This window comes from Mesoplodon densirostris, chromosome 16 (assembly GCF_025265405.1).
Source record: "Mesoplodon densirostris isolate mMesDen1 chromosome 16, mMesDen1 primary haplotype, whole genome shotgun sequence".
Taxonomy (NCBI): Eukaryota; Metazoa; Chordata; class Mammalia; order Artiodactyla; family Ziphiidae; genus Mesoplodon; species Mesoplodon densirostris.
This window is the reverse complement of record NC_082676.1, coordinates 65,129,438-65,135,657: the sequence shown is the minus strand read 5'-3', so window position 1 is coordinate 65,135,657 and position 6,220 is coordinate 65,129,438.

The window sequence follows — 6,220 nt, the reverse complement described above, 5'->3', positions numbered from 1 at the left end:
CTGGTAGGGGAAGAGAGACTTGGCCTCAGTGCTGCCAGCTCTCCGACACCAGCTGTTTCAGTTCCTCTTCTGAGCAAAGAGCCTGGGCCTCTGGACCATTTCCCATCCGTCAGTGGGCTGCGTGCCCCTGCCCCAGTACCCCTCCCCTGTCGGCCTGTGAGAGCAGGAGCCCCCCGTGGTCCTGCCCATGCTGGTGTCCATTGGACAGTTCTGGACGGGGATGGCTGTGCACCTGTCTCACGTGGCAGTGTGTGTTCCTAGGGCCTGCGGTTGGGGATACCCCAACATTCCCTGCAGTCCCTTCTTACTGTAAGTGGGCTTAGGCCCATCTTATGGTTGACATTAAGACACTGTGACCCTGGGACTTCCCTGGTGGCGCAGTGGTTAAGAACCCACCTGCCAGTGCAGGGGACATGGGTTCGAGCCCTGGTCCAGGAAGATCCCACATGCCACGGAACAACTAAGCCCACGAGCCACAACTACTGAGCCTGCGCTCTAGAGCCCACGCGCCACAACTACTGACGCCCACGTGCCTAGAGACCGTGCTCCGCAGCAAGAGAAGCCACCGCAATGAAGAGTAGCCCCCTCTCTCCGAACTAGAGAAAGCCTGCGCACAGCAACGAAGACCCAACACAGCGCCCCCCCCCCCGCAAAAAAAAGACACTGTGACCCGGGCCAGAATTGGGCAAGATGTGTTCCCTGGATGGGGGGATGGAGAAGGCCCCCATAGGGGAGGTAGGGATGCAGGCCTATATCCTCCAACGTTTCGGAGGCCTGCCTCCCTCAGGCTGGGTCAGCTATGGTGGCCACGTCTGCCCAGAGCTCCACCAGCCTGGGCTATCTCTCTCCTCCCACCACCACCTCAAGTGGGCCCCTTTTTGGGCCTGGTCCATGGTAATCGTATCTCAGCTTGTGTTCCCATCTGTAGCCAGCCTTGGAAATGCTTTGTTGTATTGTCCTCTTAAACATTCAAATGGTTAAATTCAAAGTGAGCAATGCAGTGGCCCTTAGTGCCGTCACAGTGCTGTGCAACCACCACTGCTATCTAGTTCCACGACATTTTCTTTTTCTTTTTTTTTTTTGCGGTACGCAGGCCTCTCACTGCCGTGGCCTCTCCCGTTGCGGAGCACAGGCTCCAGACGTGCAGGCTCAGCGGCCATGGCTCACAGGCCCAGTCGCTCTGCGGCATGTGGGATCTTCCCGGACCGGGGCACGAACCAGCGTCCCCTGCATCGGCAGGCGGACTCTCAACCACTGCGCCACCAGGGAAGCCCCCACGACATTTTCATCACTCCAAAAGGAAACTCATTTAAGCACTTGCTCTGCATTTCTCCCTGTCTCCTGGTTTTTTAAAAGGTAAAATATGCACCTCGTAGAAAATCAATACAGTACGGGAATATCCACAGGGGGAGGTCTCCCTCCCACTCTGGTCTCAGGGGCCCACCGCTGTCAGCAGGGTCTGTGTGCACTTCAGGTAACCCACCTGTGCACTCTCCCCACCCTGCTGCCTGTCACTTAACTGCATCTCAGGGGTCATCCACCTGCTTCCACCTCATCAACAGCTGCCCAACTTTCTGTGGTGTGGATGGTCTGTAATTTAAGCACAAACAGGATCCTGTCTCTCCCCTGCTCAAACCCTCTTTATCTTTTGGGACTTCCCTGGTGGTCCAGCAGTTAAGACTCCATGCTCCCAATGCAGGGGTCCTGGGTTCGATCCCTGGTCAGGGAACTAGATCCTACATGCCACAACTAAAAGATTCCACATGTGGCAAAGAAGATCCCGCATGCCGCAACTAAGACCCGGAGCAGCCAAATAAATAAATAAGTAAGTAATATATTTTTAAACCCTCTTCATCTTTTTTAAAAAAATATTTATTTATTTAGTCTGTGCTAGGTCTTAGCTGCAGCACGTGGGCTCTTTAGTTTTAGTTGCGGCATACAGAATCTAGTTCCCTGACCAGGTATTGAACCCAGGCCCCCTGCATTGGGAGCGGGGTCTCAGCCACTGGAACACCAGGAAAGTCCCTCTCTTCATCTTTTAAGCCTTCATTTAGAGATCACCCGCTGGGGGCCATCTGAGCTTTCCAGGCTCCTCCCTCCTTTGTAGCTGATTTGGCACTGGGATGTCATTGTCTTCAAGTCCAGCCCTCCCAGGTAGGGTAGGAGCTGTCTTCCTCAATCTTGTATCCTCAGAGCCTAGCTCAGTGCCCGCACACGGTAGATGCTCAATAAGTGCCAGACAATTGGCTTAGAGTTGAAGGCTGACTGTTGGAGTGGAGGGAGGTCATACTGGCCTTCAGGGTGCTGAGCCCAGACCAGGGCCGATGGTGCCTACCAGGGCTGAGGATTCATCCAGCGTCCTTTCTGAGAGCTTGCTCCCTGTGCCAGGCCCGGCGCCTGGCCCTGGTTTACTGTAAACCCATAGGATTCCCCCTTCTTTCCTCTGACTGGCCCGGGTAGAGAGTCTCACACTGCCCCTGGCAGTCGGGGCCGGCCCCTGGGCTCCCTGCCTGCTGCCAGTCTGGTTCTCAAAGAGTTTTAAGAATCAGTCAGGCTGGGAATTTCCTGACAGTCCAGTGGTAAAGCCTACGCGCTTCCACCGCAGGGGGCCCGGGTTTAATCCTTGGTCAGGGAACTAAGATCCCACAAGCAGCTCTGCTTGGCCAAAAAAAAAAAAAGAAAGAGAATCAATCAGGCCCTTTCTCATCAGTCGTCAGAGTTGGGGTCAGTGGGAAGTGGGGGGACTGCTCCATCTCTGGGACCACCCCAGTCCTCCACCTCTTGCCTCTCTCAGGGCCTGACATCCAGCTGGAGCCACTCAGGAAAACACAGTCTCCCCTGCAGGACTGGCTGCCCCAGCTGTGCCCCTGTCCTGCTTATACATAGACAATTTTTTATTAAAAAAATACCTTGTATCTTTTTGTAAGCTCCAATTATTTTAATTATACCAAAAAGTCATCTTTATGCACCCTGCCCCTTCCCCCTCTGATATCTCATCTATATTTTTTGTTCCATCTCCTCCCAGCCTTGCCTGGGCCACACTTAGCTCTTATCTAGTCAAGTCAAGAGAGCCTGGTGCCCTCTCTGAGCATCACACCCTATGGTGTGTCTTCATGGCTACTCGGAAGAATGGGACTGTCCGCTGGGAGAAGACGTTCTGCCTGGACACCTTGTCTGCAGTTCCCTGATGTTCTTGATAAGACTGCCATGTCAGGCTGCAGGACTCTCTCCTTTCTTCTTTGAAATGGCTTCCTCAGGATTGGTTCATCTTTCTAATCATTTGAGGCCCTTTGTCACTTTATTCGTGGTCTCCATCTCCCCAGCCATCTCCTCCTTCCCTGAGGTCTCTGCAAAGTGCTATTGGATTTCTCTTTCCCACCATCTTTCAGTCCAGACAATGGGCCTGTTCATCCCCATTAGAACCCTCGGGGAAGTCGGGACCTCACCCCGCATCTCTCTATACCTCTCCCTGTTGGGGTCTCTGGCTTGAGTTTCCCAAAGCCCCTCCTTTATTCCTGGAAATTCCCACCTGCACAGTGACAGGCCAGGGGCTTTTGACACTGTGATTTCACTCCAGGGGCTGCACAACTGTGAGGGAGAAGGCAGAGGTGTGTGTCCCTGGCCATTCCCTTCCACATCCCCTGGCCCACCCCATTCCTGGGCCCTGCCTGATGCTGGGAGGCCAAGGGGAAGGTGACCTGGGTCTCTCCTGTCCCTGTCACTGGTCACCAGACACTCCCTGAGCTCCTATGCAGGAAGCAGGAGGTGTAGTAAGCCGCACAGGCTAGGCTCAGCCTGTGGAGTTTGAGTTTCAATTCCACTACTCGCTAGCCGGCTAACCCTGAGCAAGGTACTAAACCTTCCTAGGCCTGTTTTGTCCACAAAATGAGGGTAATGGTTATATCTTCCTCAAAGGATCATTATGAGGATTAGATAATGCCCCCAAATGCTTAGAGCGACATTGAAGGATTCCAGGACCAGAGTGACTAGTCAGATGTTCCAGTTAGGAAGCTCCCATGGTGACAGGGCGAGGAAGACTGGACAGGCAGACCAGGATGGAGGCTGTGAGAAGACCCAGGCCAGAAGTAAAGGCCTGCCTGAGGGGCAGCAGCAGCAGTGAGGCAGGGGCACAGCTGAGAGCTGGGAAGCCACAGAATCTCGGGGTCTGGTGAGTAATGAAGAGGGAGCTGTGACTCGAAGGCTGCTGGTGTGGCGGTGGCTGATGGCTGTGCCTCTTGCCAGAAATGGAAACAACCAAGTGGAAGCTGGTGGTGATGTGCCAGGAGGTGAGCTCAGTTTGAGACATGCTGGTTTGAGGTGTCAGCACAGTCCCACTGGAGACCCGCTGTGACTTCTCACACCAGAACTTGGGCAGAAAACTAGAGGACAGTGAGCAAAGTCAACCTGCCCTCTGAGCCTGAGGGGGGAACTGTCTCCCTGACCTCCCAGTCTCAGGACTTCAGCTGTGCTGGGGTTTGTGTGCTTTGCCACTACTGTGCTTTTGGCTGTGCAGTTTCCTGAGGGAGGCTGTCCTGTATCTCCTTTCCTTAGTCTGAATTCTGCCCCTGCATGCAGCCTCCCCGCCCCCCAGCCAGTGACAGCTCCCTGGTCTGGGCTCCCTGGGCCCTGGACCCTGAGTGCCTGTAATTATGGGGACTGGGCCTGGGGCAGACACTTGGGCATTCGTTTGCTCGGGCAGCTTCAGGTCTGGAAAGGTGCAGGTGATCACCCAAGGTAGGGCAGGGCAGGGGGAGCCCTGGGAACACCCGGGACCTGCAGTGAAGCTGAGGCTTCAGAGCTTGGGTCCGTCCTTGCTCCTCCTTGTGACTCCAGGAAGGAATGAGGGCGTCAGGGCAGATGGTGGTGAACTGGAGAGAGTGGGGTGTGGAGAAGTGGGCAGCAGGCCGCGGCAGCAAAGAGGCCCATTCAGACAGCCTGACGAATGCCCCTCAGCTTAGAGAAATGGCGGTCACCAGCAACCTTGGCAAGGGCAAGGGCAAGGAGCTGGGGAGGAGGTGGAGATACTGAGTGAAGATTCCTCTTTCCAGAAGTTGGTCAGGTGGCAGAGGGTGGTGGGGAGGGCTATAGCAGAATGGTGGCCTCCTCTCTTTTGAAACACGACAGACATAGCACTCTGAGGGCTGCAAGTTCAGAGCGGGGCAAACTCAGCCTCACCGAGAAGAGGCTGTGAGGGAGGTTCCTGTTGTGGAAGGTGGGTCTGAGAGTCCAGTGGGAGGGCTAGGCCAGGGGAGGTGACCCCACCACCCACATGGAGAAGGTTGATGACAGCTACCGCTCAGGCTGTTCAGGGAGAGTGCTTTAATGCTGGGACAAGGGCTTGGGGCTCAAGGGAGACCCAGGACCAGATGGCAGCCACCCAGGGCTCCTGAAATGGACGGGACAAAAAGGCAAAGGGAACCAGAGCTGGTGGGCAGAGATAAGGCAGCCAGTTGGGGTGCCAGGATGGCCACATGGGATCATCAGGGTGGGGCCAGTCCCAGGCCAGGCTGCCTGCTGGGCTGAGAGGGAACCACTTATTGCTGCTCCAGAAATAAGGGCAGCCCTGCATTTGCAGGCTTTGTGTGGGAACAGGCAGGACAGGGACCCCAGAAGATGTAGAAATCCGGGGAAGCCTTCACAGGTTGCAACACCGACAGGACTTCAAACCAGTCATGCTTACATTTTGAGGGGCAGAGACAACCCCTCCAACTGTAGTCTGGGTCCCTGATGCAAAGTAGGGAACAGATACGGGGGAGGGGGCTCCTCTTCCGCGGAAGCCAGGGGAGAAATCACCAATTGCTGGGTCGGGGCCTGGTGGGTCTGTAAGAGTCTGGGGACGGTTTCAGCGGGGTGGGGGTGGGGGGCAACCGGGGACACAGGATTTCAGCTCCGCCTGCTTGGACTCTCAGTTCACCCCAGGAAGTATGAGGACGTTCGGGGTAGACGGTACTCCTGGGTCCCTGCGGGATGGGCCGTGAGAACCCCTCGTGCAGCCTGCACACCGAGAACGCAAAGAAAAACGACGCTCAGAAGCGAACACCGAATAGTGCCGCGCAGCCGCAGAGGAGGCGGGACACCTCGAGCCCCGCCCCATATGCTAATATGGCGCGCCACCGCCCCGCCCCGGCCCGGGGACCGGACGGGCCCAACGCCGCGGGGTTCGAGAGGCCGGCGGCGCCCGACAGCGCACCTGAGGAGGCCAAGGTGGGGCGGGGTGCAG